The following is a 17,584-nucleotide window of genomic DNA, read 5'->3' on the forward strand; positions in this document are numbered from 1 at the left end:
GACCCGGGTTCGATTCCGGCCAATGCGATCATGAGGACTTCCATTTGTTTTTAGGGCTGGTGTCATTTCAAGTGTATTACATTGAATCATTATCGTTGTTCGTGGAAGTCAGAAACTCCTACATTCTGCAGGTTATCTAAATAATAAATGTTGTGCTACTTTAACAACAAGGCATATCAAAATAGATTTGCAGTCCATCGTCAAATCCATTCAGCCCCCTTGTCCTGTGCCCAAGAGGTGATAGTGGTGTTCCGACCAGTGCCCATCTGCCTGTCTGAGCTTGTTCAAGGATCTGCAAAAGCTCATCCCGGATTTGAACCCGGGACCTCTCGCACCCTAAGCGAGAATCATACCCCTAGACCAACGAGCCTTATGCCAAAAGTTATTTTTTTGCTTTCTGCAGCAATGACAGTGAAGATATCGATTGACGTGTCCACGATGCTTGAACGATTGAACATCATGTGAGTGTTTTGTGCTTTACTTGTGAGCATAACAGTCTTCCAAACTCTTGACCATGCTTCAGTTCAAATCTTCTGTAGTTCATCTCATGTGTCTTTCACATTCTGTCTTCTTCAGTCGCGACAGCAAACTGATGACGAGTTTTTACAAATGAATGAAGTGCAAAATGAGATCATTCATTTTTTTAAAGAGAAAATGAAAAAATTTGACTTCAAAAGAATGGAACTCATTTATTTTGAGTCAAATGACGTAAAGGTACGTGAATCAAAGTAAATTAATGTTGAAAATACCCATTCAAATAGATCCGTTTTCAACTAGAGATTGAGACTCAGCGTATCCGTCTCGATCCTCCACAACTGCTTATGTTACCCCTCCATATCTGCAGTGAAAGATGTGGTGACCTAGATCGGTTTTTGTCAAACCATAAGACATACCTTAATCGGTCTTCTCACAAAAAACATCTCTAGCTTCCGAACCGTTTGACCTACAAATTCATGACCACTCTCCACTCTCTGAAGGGAGACCCTCACGAACACGGTGGTGTTCTCCAATTTTTCTCTACATCCCCCACAATGTCATGAGACTCGTCTGAAGTCAAGACCGTCTATGTGCCAACTTCTGTTTGTAGAATCCAAAAATCTTTGGGCTACAAACTAATGTGACCCCACTTGTCGCAATGTTCTCTGTTTTGCCCTACGTTCCCCACAGTGTCACGGGACTATCTGAAGGTAACCTGTAGTGATTCAAATTATAGATTTTTAACCAGGGACCTCTCAGCAACCCTAAGCCATAATCATACACTCAAACCAACGATCTGTTTGGTGAAAGAATTATCACTTTCCACAAAATGACGGTCAGATATGAGTCGATGTCTCCATGTGGCTAATGAGCTGCACATAGCATTGGTGGTATAGTGGTGAGCAAAGCTCATGAGGACTTCATTGTTTTAGGGGCTGGATGTCATTTCAAGTGTATTACATTTGAATCATTATCGTTGTTCGTGGAAGTCAGAAATGCTCCTACATTCTGCAGGTTATCTAAAATAATAAATGTTGTGCTACTTTGAACCAACAAGTGCATATCAAAATAGATTTGCAGTCCATCGTCAAATCCATTCAGCCACCTTGTCCTGTGCCCAAGAGGTGATAGTTGGTGTTCCGACCAGTGGCCCAAGATCTGCCTGTCTGAGCTTGTTCAAGGATCTGCAAAAGGGCTCATCCGGATTTGAACCCGGGACCTCTCGCACCCTAAGCGAGAATCATACCCCTAGACCAACGAGCCTTATGCCAAAAGTTATTTTTTGCTTTCTGCAGCAATGACAGTGAAGATATCGATTGACGTGTCCACGATGCTTGGAACGATTGAACATCATGTGAGTGTTTTGTGCTTACTTGTGAGCATAACAGTCTTCCAAACTCTTGACCATGCTTCAGTTCAAATCTTCTGTAGTTCATCTCATGTGTCTTTCACATTCTGTCTTCTTCAGTCGCGAAGCAAACTGATGACGAGTTTTTACAAATGAATGAAGTGCAAAATGAGATCAATTCATTTTTTAAAGAGAAAATGAAAAAATTTGACTTCAAAAAGAATGGAACTCATTATTTTGAGTCAAATGACGTAAAGGTACGTGAATCAAAGTAAATTAATGTTGAAAATACCCATTCAAATAGATCAGTTTTCAACTAGAGAGATTGAGACTCAGCGTATCCGTCTCGATCCTCCACAACTGCTTATGTTACCCCTCCATATCTGCAGTGAAAGATGGTGGACCTAGATCGGTTTTTGTCAAACCATAAGACATACCTATAATCGGTCTTCTCACAAAACATCTCTAGCTTCCGAACCGTTTGACCTACAAATTCATATGACCACTCTCTGGAAGGGGAGACCCTCACGAACACGGTGGTGTTCTCAATTTTTCTCTACATCCCCACAAGTGTCAGGAGACCTCGTCTGAAGTCAGAACCGTCTATGTGCCAACTTCTGTTTGTAGAATCCAAAATCTTTGGGCTACAAACTAATGTGACCCCACTTGTCGCAATGTTCTCTGTTTTGCCCTACGTTCCCCACAAGTGTCACGGGACTAATCTGAAGGTAACCTGTAGTGATTCAAATTATAGATTTTTTAACCAGGGACCTCTCGCAACCTAAGCCATAATCATACACTCAAACCAACGATCTGTTTGGTGAAAGAATTATCACTTTCCACAAAAATGACGGTCAAGATATGAGTCGATGTCTCCATGTGGCTAATGAGCTGCACATAGCATTGGTGGTATAGTGGTGAGCATAGCTGCCTTCCAAGCAGTTTGACCCGGGTTCGATTCCCGGCCAATGCAGATCATGAGGACTTCATTTGTTTTAGGGGCTGGATGTCATTTCAAGTGTATTACATTTGAATCATTATCGTTGTTCGTGGAAGTCAGAAATGCTCCTACATTCTGCAGGTTATCTAAATAATAAATGTTGTGCTACTTTGAACCAACAAGTGCATATCAAAATAGATTTGCAGTCCATCGTCAAATCCATTCAGCCCCCTTGTCCTGTGCCCAAGAGGTGATAGTTGGTGTTCCGACCAGTGGCCCAAGATCTGCCTGTCTGAGCTTGTTCAAGGATCTGCAAAAGGGCTCATCCGGGATTTGAACCGGGACCTTCGCACCCTAAAGCGAGAATCATACCCCTAGACCAACGAGCCTTATGCCAAAAGTTATTTTTTGCTTTCTGCAGCAATGACAGTGAAGATATCGATTGACGTGTCCACGATGCTTGGAACGATTGAACATCATGTGAGTGTTTTGTTGCTTTACTTGTGAGCATAACAGTCTTCCAAACTCTTGACCATGCTTCAGTTCAAATCTTCTGTAGTTCATCTCATGTGTCTTTCACATTCTGTCTTCTTCAGTCGCGACAGCAAACTGATGACGAGTTTTTACAAATGAATGAAGTGCAAAATGAGATCAATTCATTTTTTTAAGAGAAAATGAAAAATTTGACTTCAAAAAGAATGGAACTCATTTATTTGAGTCAATGACGTAAAAGTACGTGAATCAAAGTAAATAATGTTGAAAATACCCATTCAAATAGAGTCCGTTTTCAACTAGAGAGATTGAGACTCAGCGTATCCGTCTCGATCCTCCACAACTGCTTATGTTACCCCTCCATATCGGCAGTGAAAGATGGTGGACACTAGATCGGTCTTTGTCAAGCCATACGACTCATACGGATAATCGGTCTTCTCAAAAAAATCATCTCTAGCTTCCGGAACCTGTTGTTGACCTACAACTTCCATATGACCCACTCCTCTGGATAAGGGGAGACACCTCACGAACACGGTGTGTGTAGTTCTCCAATTTTTCTCTCTACATCACACCCACAAGTGTCAGGAGACCTCGTCTGAATGTCATGCCCCAGTCTATGTGCTCATACTTCTGGTTTGTAGAATCCAAAAGCCTTTGGGCTACAATACTAATGTGTACTCCCACTTTGTCGGCAATGTCTCTGTTTTGCCCGACGGTTTCCCCACAAGTGTCACGGGACTAATCTGAAGGTAACCTGTAGTGATTCAAATTATAGATTTTTTAACCAGGGACCTCTCGCAACCTAAGCCATAATCATACACTCAACCAACGATCTGTTTGGTGAAAGAATTATCACTTTCCACAAAAATGACGGTCAAGATATGAGTCGATGTCTCCATGTGGCTAATGAGCTGCACATAGCATTGGTGGTATAGTGGTGAGCATAGCTGCCTTCCAAGCAGTTGACCCGGGTTCGATTCCCGGCCAATGCAGATCATGAGGACTTCATTTGTTTTAGGGCTGGATGTCATTTCAAGTGTATTACATTTGAATCATTATCGTTGTTCGTGGAAGTCAGAAATGCTCCTACATTCTGCAGGTATCTAAAATAATAAATGTTGTGCTACTTTGAACAACAAGTGCATATCAAAATAGATTTGCAGTCCATCGTCAAATCCATTCAGCCCCCTTGTCCTGTGCCCAAGAGGTGATAGTTGGTGTTCCGACCAGTGGCCCAAGATCTGCCTGTCTGAGCTTGTTCAAGGATCTGCAAAAGGGCTCATCCGGGATTTGAACCCGGGACCTCTCGCCACCCTAACGAGAATCATACCCCTAGACCAACGAGCCTTATGCCAAAAGTTACTTTTTTTGCTTTCTGCAGCAATGACCAGTGAAGATATCGATTGACGTGTCCACGATGCTTGGAACGATTGAACATCATGTGAGTGTTTTGTGCTTTACTTGTGAGCTAACAGTCTTCCAAACGCTTGACCATGCTTCAGTTCAAATCTTCTGTAGTTCATGCTCATGTGTCTTTCAACATTCTGTCTTCTTCAGTCGCGACAGCAAACTGATGACGAGTTTTTACAAATGAATGAAGTGCAAAATGAGATCAATTCATTTTTTTAAAGAGAAAATGAAAAATTTGACTTCAAAAAGAATGGAACTCATTTATTTTGAGTCAAATGACGTAAAGGTACGTGAATCAAAGTAAATTAATGTTGAAAATACCCATTCAAATAGATCCGTTTTCACTAGAGAGATTGAGACTCAGCGTATCCGTCTCGATCCTCCACAACTGCTTATGTTTACCCCTCCATATCTGCAGTGAAGATGGTGGACCTAGATCGGTCTTTGTCAAACCATAAGACATACCTATAATCGGTCTTCTCACAAAAACATCTCTAGCTTCCGAACCGTTTGACCTACAAATTCATATGACCACTCTCTGGAAAGGGGAGACCCTCACGAACACGGTGGTATTCTCAATTTTTCTCTACATCCCCCACAAGTGTCAGGAGACTCGTCTGAAGTCAGAACCGTCTATGTGCCAACTTCTGTTTGTAGAATCCAAAATCTTTGGGCTACAAACTAATGTGACCCCACTTGTCGCAATGTTCTCTGTTTTGCCCTACGTTCCCCACAAGTGTCACGGGACTAATCTGAAGGTAACCTGTAGTGATTCAAATTATAGATTTTTTAACCAGGGACCTCTCGCAACCTAAGCCATAATCATACACTCAAACCAACGATCTGTTTGGTGAAAGAATTATCACTTTCCACAAAAATGACGGTCAAGATATGAGTCGATGTCTCCATGTGGCTAATGAGCTGCACATAGCATTGGTGGTATAGTGGTGAGCATAGCTGCCTTCCAAGCAGTTGACCCGGGTTCGATTCCCGGCCAATGCAGATCATGAGGACTTCATTTTGTTTTAGGGGCTGGATGTCATTTCAAGTGTATTACATTTGAATCATTATCGTTGTTCGTGGAAGTCAGAAATGCTCCTACATTCTGCAGGTTATCTAAAATAATAAATGTTGTGCTACTTTGAACCAACAAGTGCATATCAAAATAGATTTGCAGTCCATCGTCAAATCCATTCAGCCCCCTTGTCCTGTGCCCAAGAGGTGATAGTTGGTGTTCCGACCAGTGGCCCAAGATCTGCCTGTCTGAGCTTGTTCAAGGATCTGCAAAAGGGCTCATCCGGGATTTGAACCCGGGACCTCTCGCACCCTAAGCGAGAATCATACCCCTAGACCAACGAGCCTTATGCCAAAAGTTATTTTTTGCTTTCTGCAGCAATGACAGTGAAGATATCGATTGACGTGTCCACGATGCTTGGAACGATTGAACATCATGTGAGTGTTTTGTGCTTTACTTGTGAGCATAACAGTCTTCCAAACTCTTGACCATGCTTCAGTTCAAATCTTCTGTAGTTCATCTCATGTGTCTTTCACATTCTGTCTTCTTCAGTCGCGACAGCAAACTGATGACGAGTTTTTACAAATGAATGAAGTGCAAAATGAGATCAATTCATTTTTTTAAAGAGAAAATGAAAAATTTGACTTCAAAAAGAATGGAACTCATTTATTTTGAGTCAAATGACGTAAAGGTACGTGAATCAAAGTAAATTAATGTTGAAAATACCCATTCAAATAGATCCGTTTTCAACTAGAGAGATTGAGACTCAGCGTATCCGTCTCGATCCTCCACAACTGCTTATGTTACCCCTCCATATCTGCAGTGAAAGATGGTGGACCTAGATCGGTCTTTGTCAAACCATAAGACATACCTATAATCGGTCTTCTCACAAAAACATCTCTAGCTTCCGAACCGTTTGACCTACAAATTCATATGACCACTCTCTGGAAAGGGGAGACCCTCACGAACACGGTGGTTATTCTCAATTTTTCTCTACATCCCCCACAAGTGTCAGGAGACTCGTCTGAAGTCAGAACCGTCTATGTGCCAACTTCTGTTTGTAGAATCCAAAATCTTTGGGCTACAAACTAATGTGACCCCACTTGTCGCAATGTTCTCTGTTTTGCCCTACGTTCCCCACAAGTGTCACGGGACTAATCTGAAGGTAACCTGTAGTGATTCAAATTATAGATTTTTTAACCAGGGACCTCTCGCAACCTAAGCCATAATCATACACTCAAACCAACGATCTGTTTGGTGAAAGAATTATCACTTTCCACAAAAATGACGGTCAAGATATGAGTCGATGTCTCCATGTGGCTAATGAGCTGCACATAGCATTGGTGGTATAGTGGTGAGCATAGCTGCCTTCCAAGCAGTTGACCCGGTTCGATTCCGGCCAATGCAGATCATGAGGACTTCATTTGTTTTAGGGGCTGGATGTCATTTCAAGTGTATTACATTTGAATCATTATCGTTGTTCGTGGAAGTCAGAAATGCTCCTACATTCTGCAGGTTATCTAAAATAATAAATGTTGTGCTACTTTGAACCAACAAGTGCATATCAAAATAGATTTGCAGTCCATCGTCAAATCCATTCAGCCCCCTTGTCCTGTGCCCAAGAGGTGATAGTTGGTGTTCCGACCAGTGGCCCAAGATCTGCCTGTCTGAGCTTGTTCAAGGATCTGCAAAAGGGCTCATCCGGGATTTGAACCCGGGACCTCTCGCACCCTAAGCGAGAATCATACCCCTAGACCAACGAGCCTTATGCCAAAAGTTATTTTTTGCTTTCTGCAGCAATGACAGTGAAGATATCGATTGACGTGTCCACGATGCTTGGAACGATTGAACATCATGTGAGTGTTTTGTGCTTTACTTGTGAGCATAACAGTCTTCCAAACTCTTGACCATGCTTCAGTTCAAATCTTCTGTAGTTCATCTCATGTGTCTTTCACATTCTGTCTTCTTCAGTCGCGACAGCAAACTGATGACGAGTTTTTACAAATGAATGAAGTGCAAAATGAGATCAATTCATTTTTTTAAAGAGAAAATGAAAAAATTTGACTTCAAAAAGAATGGAACTCATTTATTTTGAGTCAAATGACGTAAAGGTACGTGAATCAAAGTAAATTAATGTTGAAAATACCCATTCAAATAGATCCGTTTTCAACTAGAGAGATTGAGACTCAGCGTATCCGTCTCGATCCTCCACAACTGCTTATGTTACCCCTCCATATCTGCAGTGAAAGATGGTGGACCTAGATCGGTCTTTGTCAAACCATAAGACATACCTATAATCGGTCTTCTCACAAAAACATCTCTAGCTTCCGAACCGTTTGACCTACAAATTCATATGACCACTCTCTGGAAAGGGGAGACCCTCACGAACACGGTGGTATTCTCAATTTTTCTCTACATCCCCCACAAGTGTCAGGAGACTCGTCTGAAGTCAGAACCGTCTATGTGCCAACTTCTGTTTGTAGAATCCAAAATCTTTGGGCTACAAACTAATGTGACCCCACTTGTCGCAATGTTCTCTGTTTTGCCCTACGTTCCCCACAAGTGTCACGGGACTAATCTGAAGGTAACCTGTAGTGATTCAAATTATAGATTTTTTAACCAGGGACCTCTCGCAACCTAAGCCATAATCATACACTCAAACCAACGATCTGTTTGGTGAAAGAATTATCACTTTCCACAAAAATGACGGTCAAGATATGAGTCGATGTCTCCATGTGGCTAATGAGCTGCACATAGCATTGGTGGTATAGTGGTGAGCATAGCTGCCTTCCAAGCAGTTGACCCGGGTTCGATTCCCGGCCAATGCAGATCATGAGGACTTCATTTGTTTTAGGGGCTGGATGTCATTTCAAGTGTATTACATTTGAATCATTATCGTTGTTCGTGGAAGTCAGAAATGCTCCTACATTCTGCAGGTTATCTAAAATAATAAATGTTGTGCTACTTTGAACCAACAAGTGCATATCAAAATAGATTTGCAGTCCATCGTCAAATCCATTCAGCCCCCTTGTCCTGTGCCCAAGAGGTGATAGTTGGTGTTCCGACCAGTGGCCCAAGATCTGCCTGTCTGAGCTTGTTCAAGGATCTGCAAAAGGGCTCATCCGGGATTTGAACCCGGGACCTCTCGCACCCTAAGCGAGAATCATACCCCTAGACCAACGAGCCTTATGCCAAAAGTTATTTTTTGCTTTCTGCAGCAATGACAGTGAAGATATCGATTGACGTGTCCACGATGCTTGGAACGATTGAACATCATGTGAGTGTTTTGTGCTTTACTTGTGAGCATAACAGTCTTCCAAACTCTTGACCATGCTTCAGTTCAAATCTTCTGTAGTTCATCTCATGTGTCTTTCACATTCTGTCTTCTTCAGTCGCGACAGCAAACTGATGACGAGTTTTTACAAATGAATGAAGTGCAAAATGAGATCAATTCATTTTTTTAAAGAGAAAATGAAAAAATTTGACTTCAAAAAGAATGGAACTCATTTATTTTGAGTCAAATGACGTAAAGGTACGTGAATCAAAGTAAATTAATGTTGAAAATACCCATTCAAATAGATCCGTTTTCAACTAGAGAGATTGAGACTCAGCGTATCCGTCTCGATCCTCCACAACTGCTTATGTTACCCCTCCATATCTGCAGTGAAAGATGGTGGACCTAGATCGGTCTTTGTCAAACCATAAGACATACCTATAATCGGTCTTCTCACAAAAACATCTCTAGCTTCCGAACCGTTTGACCTACAAATTCATATGACCACTCTCTGGAAAGGGGAGACCCTCACGAACACGGTGGTATTCTCAATTTTTCTCTACATCCCCCACAAGTGTCAGGAGACTCGTCTGAAGTCAGAACCGTCTATGTGCCAACTTCTGTTTGTAGAATCCAAAATCTTTGGGCTACAAACTAATGTGACCCCACTTGTCGCAATGTTCTCTGTTTTGCCCTACGTTCCCCACAAGTGTCACGGGACTAATCTGAAGGTAACCTGTAGTGATTCAAATTATAGATTTTTTAACCAGGGACCTCTCGCAACCTAAGCCATAATCATACACTCAAACCAACGATCTGTTTGGTGAAAGAATTATCACTTTCCACAAAAATGACGGTCAAGATATGAGTCGATGTCTCCATGTGGCTAATGAGCTGCACATAGCATTGGTGGTATAGTGGTGAGCATAGCTGCCTTCCAAGCAGTTGACCCGGGTTCGATTCCCGGCCAATGCAGATCATGAGGACTTCATTTGTTTTAGGGGCTGGATGTCATTTCAAGTGTATTACATTTGAATCATTATCGTTGTTCGTGGAAGTCAGAAATGCTCCTACATTCTGCAGGTTATCTAAAATAATAAATGTTGTGCTACTTTGAACCAACAAGTGCATATCAAAATAGATTTGCAGTCCATCGTCAAATCCATTCAGCCCCCTTGTCCTGTGCCCAAGAGGTGATAGTTGGTGTTCCGACCAGTGGCCCAAGATCTGCCTGTCTGAGCTTGTTCAAGGATCTGCAAAAGGGCTCATCCGGGATTTGAACCCGGGACCTCTCGCACCCTAAGCGAGAATCATACCCCTAGACCAACGAGCCTTATGCCAAAAGTTATTTTTTGCTTTCTGCAGCAATGACAGTGAAGATATCGATTGACGTGTCCACGATGCTTGGAACGATTGAACATCATGTGAGTGTTTTGTGCTTTACTTGTGAGCATAACAGTCTTCCAAACTCTTGACCATGCTTCAGTTCAAATCTTCTGTAGTTCATCTCATGTGTCTTTCACATTCTGTCTTCTTCAGTCGCGACAGCAAACTGATGACGAGTTTTTACAAATGAATGAAGTGCAAAATGAGATCAATTCATTTTTTTAAAGAGAAAATGAAAAAATTTGACTTCAAAAAGAATGGAACTCATTTATTTTGAGTCAAATGACGTAAAGGTACGTGAATCAAAGTAAATTAATGTTGAAAATACCCATTCAAATAGATCCGTTTTCAACTAGAGAGATTGAGACTCAGCGTATCCGTCTCGATCCTCCACAACTGCTTATGTTACCCCTCCATATCTGCAGTGAAAGATGGTGGACCTAGATCGGTCTTTGTCAAACCATAAGACATACCTATAATCGGTCTTCTCACAAAAACATCTCTAGCTTCCGAACCGTTTGACCTACAAATTCATATGACCACTCTCTGGAAAGGGGAGACCCTCACGAACACGGTGGTATTCTCAATTTTTCTCTACATCCCCCACAAGTGTCAGGAGACTCGTCTGAAGTCAGAACCGTCTATGTGCCAACTTCTGTTTGTAGAATCCAAAATCTTTGGGCTACAAACTAATGTGACCCCACTTGTCGCAATGTTCTCTGTTTTGCCCTACGTTCCCCACAAGTGTCACGGGACTAATCTGAAGGTAACCTGTAGTGATTCAAATTATAGATTTTTTAACCAGGGACCTCTCGCAACCTAAGCCATAATCATACACTCAAACCAACGATCTGTTTGGTGAAAGAATTATCACTTTCCACAAAAATGACGGTCAAGATATGAGTCGATGTCTCCATGTGGCTAATGAGCTGCACATAGCATTGGTGGTATAGTGGTGAGCATAGCTGCCTTCCAAGCAGTTGACCCGGGTTCGATTCCCGGCCAATGCAGATCATGAGGACTTCATTTGTTTTAGGGGCTGGATGTCATTTCAAGTGTATTACATTTGAATCATTATCGTTGTTCGTGGAAGTCAGAAATGCTCCTACATTCTGCAGGTTATCTAAAATAATAAATGTTGTGCTACTTTGAACCAACAAGTGCATATCAAAATAGATTTGCAGTCCATCGTCAAATCCATTCAGCCCCCTTGTCCTGTGCCCAAGAGGTGATAGTTGGTGTTCCGACCAGTGGCCCAAGATCTGCCTGTCTGAGCTTGTTCAAGGATCTGCAAAAGGGCTCATCCGGGATTTGAACCCGGGACCTCTCGCACCCTAAGCGAGAATCATACCCCTAGACCAACGAGCCTTATGCCAAAAGTTATTTTTTGCTTTCTGCAGCAATGACAGTGAAGATATCGATTGACGTGTCCACGATGCTTGGAACGATTGAACATCATGTGAGTGTTTTGTGCTTTACTTGTGAGCATAACAGTCTTCCAAACTCTTGACCATGCTTCAGTTCAAATCTTCTGTAGTTCATCTCATGTGTCTTTCACATTCTGTCTTCTTCAGTCGCGACAGCAAACTGATGACGAGTTTTTACAAATGAATGAAGTGCAAAATGAGATCAATTCATTTTTTTAAAGAGAAAATGAAAAAATTTGACTTCAAAAAGAATGGAACTCATTTATTTTGAGTCAAATGACGTAAAGGTACGTGAATCAAAGTAAATTAATGTTGAAAATACCCATTCAAATAGATCCGTTTTCAACTAGAGAGATTGAGACTCAGCGTATCCGTCTCGATCCTCCACAACTGCTTATGTTACCCCTCCATATCTGCAGTGAAAGATGGTGGACCTAGATCGGTCTTTGTCAAACCATAAGACATACCTATAATCGGTCTTCTCACAAAAACATCTCTAGCTTCCGAACCGTTTGACCTACAAATTCATATGACCACTCTCTGGAAAGGGGAGACCCTCACGAACACGGTGGTATTCTCAATTTTTCTCTACATCCCCCACAAGTGTCAGGAGACTCGTCTGAAGTCAGAACCGTCTATGTGCCAACTTCTGTTTGTAGAATCCAAAATCTTTGGCTACAAACTAATGTGACCCCACTTGTCGCAATGTTCTCTGTTTTGCCCTACGTTCCCCACAAGTGTCACGGGACTAATCTGAAGGTAACCTGTAGTGATTCAAATTATAGATTTTTTAACCAGGGACCTCTCGCAACCTAAGCCATAATCATACACTCAAACCAACGATCTGTTTGGTGAAAGAATTATCACTTTCCACAAAAATGACGGTCAAGATATGAGTCGATGTCTCCATGTGGCTAATGAGCTGCACATAGCATTGGTGGTATAGTGGTGAGCATAGCTGCCTTCCAAGCAGTTGACCCGGGTTCGATTCCCGGCCAATGCAGATCATGAGGACTTCATTTGTTTTAGGGGCTGGATGTCATTTCAAGTGTATTACATTTGAATCATTATCGTTGTTCGTGGAAGTCAGAAATGCTCCTACATTCTGCAGGTTATCTAAAATAATAAATGTTGTGCTACTTTGAACCAACAAGTGCATATCAAAATAGATTTGCAGTCCATCGTCAAATCCATTCAGCCCCCTTGTCCTGTGCCCAAGAGGTGATAGTTGGTGTTCCGACCAGTGGCCCAAGATCTGCCTGTCTGAGCTTGTTCAAGGATCTGCAAAAGGGCTCATCCGGGATTTGAACCCGGGACCTCTCGCACCCTAAGCGAGAATCATACCCCTAGACCAACGAGCCTTATGCCAAAAGTTATTTTTTGCTTTCTGCAGCAATGACAGTGAAGATATCGATTGACGTGTCCACGATGCTTGGAACGATTGAACATCATGTGAGTGTTTTGTGCTTTACTTGTGAGCATAACAGTCTTCCAAACTCTTGACCATGCTTCAGTTCAAATCTTCTGTAGTTCATCTCATGTGTCTTTCACATTCTGTCTTCTTCAGTCGCGACAGCAAACTGATGACGAGTTTTTACAAATGAATGAAGTGCAAAATGAGATCAATTCATTTTTTTAAAGAGAAAATGAAAATATTTGACTTCAAAAAGAATGGAACTCATTTATTTTGAGTCAAATGACGTAAAGGTACGTGAATCAAAGTAAATTAATGTTGAAAATACCCATTCAAATAGATCCGTTTTCAACTAGAGAGATTGAGACTCAGCGTATCCGTCTCGATCCTCCACAACTGCTTATGTTACCCCTCCATATCTGCAGTGAAAGATGGTGGACCTAGATCGGTCTTTGTCAAACCATAAGACATACCTGTAATCGGTCTTCTCACAAAAACATCTCTAGCTTCCGAACCGTTTGACCTACAAATTCATATGACCACTCTCTGGAAAGGGGAGACCCTCACGAACACGGTGGTATTCTCAATTTTTCTCTACATCCCCCACAAGTGTCAGGAGACTCGTCTGAAGTCAGAACCGTCTATGTGCCAACTTCTGTTTGTAGAATCCAAAATCTTTGGGCTACAAACTAATGTGACCCCACTTGTCGCAATGTTCTCTGTTTTGCCCTACGTTCCCCACAAGTGTCACGGGACTAATCTGAAGGTAACCTGTAGTGATTCAAATTATAGATTTTTTAACCAGGGACCTCTCGCAACCTAAGCCATAATCATACACTCAAACCAACGATCTGTTTGGTGAAAGAATTATCACTTTCCACAAAAATGACGGTCAAGATATGAGTCGATGTCTCCATGTGGCTAATGAGCTGCACATAGCATTGGTGGTATAGTGGTGAGCATAGCTGCCTTCCAAGCAGTTGACCCGGGTTCGATTCCCGGCCAATGCAGATCATGAGGACTTCATTTGTTTTAGGGGCTGGATGTCATTTCAAGTGTATTACATTTGAATCATTATCGTTGTTCGTGGAAGTCAGAAATGCTCCTACATTCTGCAGGTTATCTAAAATAATAAATGTTGTGCTACTTTGAACCAACAAGTGCATATCAAAATAGATTTGCAGTCCATCGTCAAATCCATTCAGCCCCCTTGTCCTGTGCCCAAGAGGTGATAGTTGGTGTTCCGACCAGTGGCCCAAGATCTGCCTGTCTGAGCTTGTTCAAGGATCTGCAAAAGGGCTCATCCGGGATTTGAACCCGGGACCTCTCGCACCCTAAGCGAGAATCATACCCCTAGACCAACGAGCCTTATGCCAAAAGTTATTTTTTGCTTTCTGCAGCAATGACAGTGAAGATATCGATTGACGTGTCCACGATGCTTGGAACGATTGAACATCATGTGAGTGTTTTGTGCTTTACTTGTGAGCATAACAGTCTTCCAAACTCTTGACCATGCTTCAGTTCAAATCTTCTGTAGTTCATCTCATGTGTCTTTCACATTCTGTCTTCTTCAGTCGCGACAGCAAACTGATGACGAGTTTTTACAAATGAATGAAGTGCAAAATGAGATCAATTCATTTTTTTAAAGAGAAAATGAAAAAATTTGACTTCAAAAAGAATGGAACTCATTTATTTTGAGTCAAATGACGTAAAGGTACGTGAATCAAAGTAAATTAATGTTGAAAATACCCATTCAAATAGATCCGTTTTCAACTAGAGAGATTGAGACTCAGCGTATCCGTCTCGATCCTCCACAACTGCTTATGTTACCCCTCCATATCTGCAGTGAAAGATGGTGGACCTAGATCGGTCTTTGTCAAACCATAAGACATACCTATAATCGGTCTTCTCACAAAAACATCTCTAGCTTCCGAACCGTTTGACCTACAAATTCATATGACCACTCTCTGGAAAGGGGAGACCCTCACGAACACGGTGGTATTCTCAATTTTCTCTACATCCCCCACAAGTGTCAGGAGACTCGTCTGAAGTCAGAACCGTCTATGTGCCAACTTCTGTTTGTAGAATCCAAAATCTTTGGGCTACAAACTATGTGACCCCACTTGTCGCAATGTTCTCTGTTTTGCCCTACGTTCCCCACAAGTGTCACGGGACTAATCTGAAGGTAACCTGTAGTGATTCAAATTATAGATTTTTTAACCAGGGACCTCTCGCAACCTAAGCCATAATCATACACTCAAACCAACGATCTGTTTGGTGAAAGAATTATCACTTTCCACAAAAATGACGGTCAAGATATGAGTCGATGTCTCCATGTGGCTAATGAGCTGCACATAGCATTGGTGGTATAGTGGTGAGCATAGCTGCCTTCCAAGCAGTTGACCCGGGTTCGATTCCCGGCCAATGCAGATCATGAGGACTTCATTTGTTTTAGGGCTGGATGTCATTTCAAGTGTATTACATTTGAATCATTATCGTTGTTCGTGGAAGTCAGAAATGCTCCTACATTCTGCAGGTTATCTAAAATAATAAATGTTGTGCTACTTTGAACCAACAAGTGCATATCAAAATAGATTTGCAGTCCATCGTCAAATCCATTCAGCCCCCTTGTCCTGTGCCCAAGAGGTGATAGTTGGTGTTCCGACCAGTGGCCCAAGATCTGCCTGTCTGAGCTTGTTCAAGGATCTGCAAAAGGGCTCATCCGGGATTTGAACCCGGGACCTCTCGCACCCTAAGCGAGAATCATACCCCTAGACCAACGAGCCTTATGCCAAAAGTTATTTTTTGCTTTCTGCAGCAATGACAGTGAAGATATCGATTGACGTGTCCACGATGCTTGGAACGATTGAACATCATGTGAGTGTTTTGTGCTTTACTTGTGAGCATAACAGTCTTCCAAACTCTTGACCATGCTTCAGTTCAAATCTTCTGTAGTTCATCTCATGTGTCTTTCACATTCTGTCTTCTTCAGTCGCGACAGCAAACTGATGACGAGTTTTACAAATGAATGAAGTGCAAAATGAGATCAATTCATTTTTTTAAAGAGAAAATGAAAAAATTTGACTTCAAAAAGAATGGAACTCATTTATTTTGAGTCAAATGACGTAAAGGTACGTGAATCAAAGTAAATTAATGTTGAAAATACCCATTCAAATAGATCCGTTTTCAACTAGAGAGATTGAGACTCAGCGTATCCGTCTCGATCCTCCACAACTGCTTATGTTACCCCTCCATATCTGCAGTGAAAGATGGTGGACCTAGATCGGTCTTTGTCAAACCATAAGACATACCTATAATCGGTCTTCTCACAAAAACATCTCTAGCTTCCGAACCGTTTGACCTACAAATTCATATGACCACTCTCTGGAAAGGGGAGACCCTCACGAACACGGTGGTATTCTCAATTTTCTCTACATCCCCACAAGTGTCAGGAGACTCGTCTGAAGTCAGAACCGTCTATGTGCCAACTTCTGTTTGTAGAATCCAAAATCTTTGGGCTACAAACTAATGTGACCCCACTTGTCGCAATGTTCTCTGTTTTGCCCTACGTTCCCCACAAGTGTCACGGGACTAATCTGAAGGTAACCTGTAGTGATTCAAATTATAGATTTTTTAACCAGGGACCTCTCGCAACCTAAGCCATAATCATACACTCAAACCAACGATCTGTTTGGTGAAAGAATTATCACTTTCCACAAAAATGACGGTCAAGATATGAGTCGATGTCTCCATGTGGCTAATGAGCTGCACATAGCATTGGTGGTATAGTGGTGAGCATAGCTGCCTTCCAAGCAGTTGACCCGGGTTCGATTCCCGGCCAATGCAGATCATGAGGACTTCATTTGTTTTAGGGGCTGGATGTCATTTCAAGTGTATTACATTTGAATCATTATCGTTGTTCGTGGAAGTCAGAAATGCTCCTACATTCTGCAGGTTATCTAAAATAATAAATGTTGTGCTACTTTGAACCAACAAGTGCATATCAAAATAGATTTGCAGTCCATCGTCAAATCCATTCAGCCCCCTTGTCCTGTGCCCAAGAGGTGATAGTTGGTGTTCCGACCAGTGGCCCAAGATCTGCCTGTCTGAGCTTGTTCAAGGATCTGCAAAAGGGCTCATCCGGGATTTGAACCCGGGACCTCTCGCACCCTAAGCGAGAATCATACCCCTAGACCAACGAGCCTTATGCCAAAAGTTATTTTTTGCTTTCTGCAGCAATGACAGTGAAGATATCGATGACGTGTCCACGATGCTTGGAACGATTGAACATCATGTGAGTGTTTTGTGCTTTACTTGTGAGCATAACAGTCTTCCAAACTCTTGACCATGCTTCAGTTCAAATCTTCTGTAGTTCATCTCATGTGTCTTTCACATTCTGTC

The 17,584-nt window shown here is 42.0% G+C and overlaps 22 non-coding genes across 22 annotated transcripts; 11 read left to right on the forward strand and 11 right to left on the reverse strand.

Moving 5' to 3' along the window:
* Positions 1-298: 298 nt before the first annotated feature.
* Positions 299-370, reverse strand: trnap-agg (transfer RNA proline (anticodon AGG)). Its single transcript has one exon. It is a non-coding gene; the product is annotated as a tRNA-Pro (tRNA).
* Positions 371-1,669: 1,299 nt separating this feature from the next.
* On the reverse strand, positions 1,670-1,740 carry trnap-agg (transfer RNA proline (anticodon AGG)). The gene has a single exon. It is a non-coding gene; the product is annotated as a tRNA-Pro (tRNA).
* Positions 1,741-2,725: 985 nt separating this feature from the next.
* On the forward strand, positions 2,726-2,798 carry trnag-ucc (transfer RNA glycine (anticodon UCC)). Its single transcript has one exon. It is a non-coding gene; the product is annotated as a tRNA-Gly (tRNA).
* Positions 2,799-4,177: 1,379 nt separating this feature from the next.
* On the forward strand, positions 4,178-4,249 carry trnag-ucc (transfer RNA glycine (anticodon UCC)). Its single transcript has one exon. It is a non-coding gene; the product is annotated as a tRNA-Gly (tRNA).
* Positions 4,250-5,597: 1,348 nt separating this feature from the next.
* Positions 5,598-5,669, forward strand: trnag-ucc (transfer RNA glycine (anticodon UCC)). Its single transcript has one exon. It is a non-coding gene; the product is annotated as a tRNA-Gly (tRNA).
* A 287-nt stretch (positions 5,670-5,956) lies between these two features.
* Positions 5,957-6,028, reverse strand: trnap-agg (transfer RNA proline (anticodon AGG)). The gene has a single exon. It is a non-coding gene; the product is annotated as a tRNA-Pro (tRNA).
* A 991-nt stretch (positions 6,029-7,019) lies between these two features.
* trnag-ucc (transfer RNA glycine (anticodon UCC)) lies at positions 7,020-7,089 on the forward strand. The gene has a single exon. It is a non-coding gene; the product is annotated as a tRNA-Gly (tRNA).
* Positions 7,090-7,375: 286 nt separating this feature from the next.
* Positions 7,376-7,447, reverse strand: trnap-agg (transfer RNA proline (anticodon AGG)). The gene has a single exon. It is a non-coding gene; the product is annotated as a tRNA-Pro (tRNA).
* Positions 7,448-8,438: 991 nt separating this feature from the next.
* trnag-ucc (transfer RNA glycine (anticodon UCC)) lies at positions 8,439-8,510 on the forward strand. The gene has a single exon. It is a non-coding gene; the product is annotated as a tRNA-Gly (tRNA).
* Positions 8,511-8,796: 286 nt separating this feature from the next.
* Positions 8,797-8,868, reverse strand: trnap-agg (transfer RNA proline (anticodon AGG)). Its single transcript has one exon. It is a non-coding gene; the product is annotated as a tRNA-Pro (tRNA).
* Positions 8,869-9,859: 991 nt separating this feature from the next.
* Positions 9,860-9,931, forward strand: trnag-ucc (transfer RNA glycine (anticodon UCC)). The gene has a single exon. It is a non-coding gene; the product is annotated as a tRNA-Gly (tRNA).
* A 286-nt stretch (positions 9,932-10,217) lies between these two features.
* trnap-agg (transfer RNA proline (anticodon AGG)) lies at positions 10,218-10,289 on the reverse strand. The gene has a single exon. It is a non-coding gene; the product is annotated as a tRNA-Pro (tRNA).
* Positions 10,290-11,280: 991 nt separating this feature from the next.
* trnag-ucc (transfer RNA glycine (anticodon UCC)) lies at positions 11,281-11,352 on the forward strand. Its single transcript has one exon. It is a non-coding gene; the product is annotated as a tRNA-Gly (tRNA).
* Positions 11,353-11,638: 286 nt separating this feature from the next.
* trnap-agg (transfer RNA proline (anticodon AGG)) lies at positions 11,639-11,710 on the reverse strand. The gene has a single exon. It is a non-coding gene; the product is annotated as a tRNA-Pro (tRNA).
* A 990-nt stretch (positions 11,711-12,700) lies between these two features.
* On the forward strand, positions 12,701-12,772 carry trnag-ucc (transfer RNA glycine (anticodon UCC)). Its single transcript has one exon. It is a non-coding gene; the product is annotated as a tRNA-Gly (tRNA).
* Positions 12,773-13,058: 286 nt separating this feature from the next.
* Positions 13,059-13,130, reverse strand: trnap-agg (transfer RNA proline (anticodon AGG)). Its single transcript has one exon. It is a non-coding gene; the product is annotated as a tRNA-Pro (tRNA).
* A 991-nt stretch (positions 13,131-14,121) lies between these two features.
* Positions 14,122-14,193, forward strand: trnag-ucc (transfer RNA glycine (anticodon UCC)). The gene has a single exon. It is a non-coding gene; the product is annotated as a tRNA-Gly (tRNA).
* A 286-nt stretch (positions 14,194-14,479) lies between these two features.
* On the reverse strand, positions 14,480-14,551 carry trnap-agg (transfer RNA proline (anticodon AGG)). The gene has a single exon. It is a non-coding gene; the product is annotated as a tRNA-Pro (tRNA).
* A 989-nt stretch (positions 14,552-15,540) lies between these two features.
* trnag-ucc (transfer RNA glycine (anticodon UCC)) lies at positions 15,541-15,612 on the forward strand. Its single transcript has one exon. It is a non-coding gene; the product is annotated as a tRNA-Gly (tRNA).
* Positions 15,613-15,897: 285 nt separating this feature from the next.
* trnap-agg (transfer RNA proline (anticodon AGG)) lies at positions 15,898-15,969 on the reverse strand. The gene has a single exon. It is a non-coding gene; the product is annotated as a tRNA-Pro (tRNA).
* A 988-nt stretch (positions 15,970-16,957) lies between these two features.
* trnag-ucc (transfer RNA glycine (anticodon UCC)) lies at positions 16,958-17,029 on the forward strand. Its single transcript has one exon. It is a non-coding gene; the product is annotated as a tRNA-Gly (tRNA).
* A 286-nt stretch (positions 17,030-17,315) lies between these two features.
* Positions 17,316-17,387, reverse strand: trnap-agg (transfer RNA proline (anticodon AGG)). Its single transcript has one exon. It is a non-coding gene; the product is annotated as a tRNA-Pro (tRNA).
* Positions 17,388-17,584: the final 197 nt, after the last annotated feature.

The sequence above is a fragment of the Oncorhynchus kisutch genome, unplaced genomic scaffold (assembly GCF_002021735.2).
Source record: "Oncorhynchus kisutch isolate 150728-3 unplaced genomic scaffold, Okis_V2 scaffold2262, whole genome shotgun sequence".
In the NCBI taxonomy this organism is placed as follows: domain Eukaryota; kingdom Metazoa; phylum Chordata; class Actinopteri; order Salmoniformes; family Salmonidae; genus Oncorhynchus; species Oncorhynchus kisutch.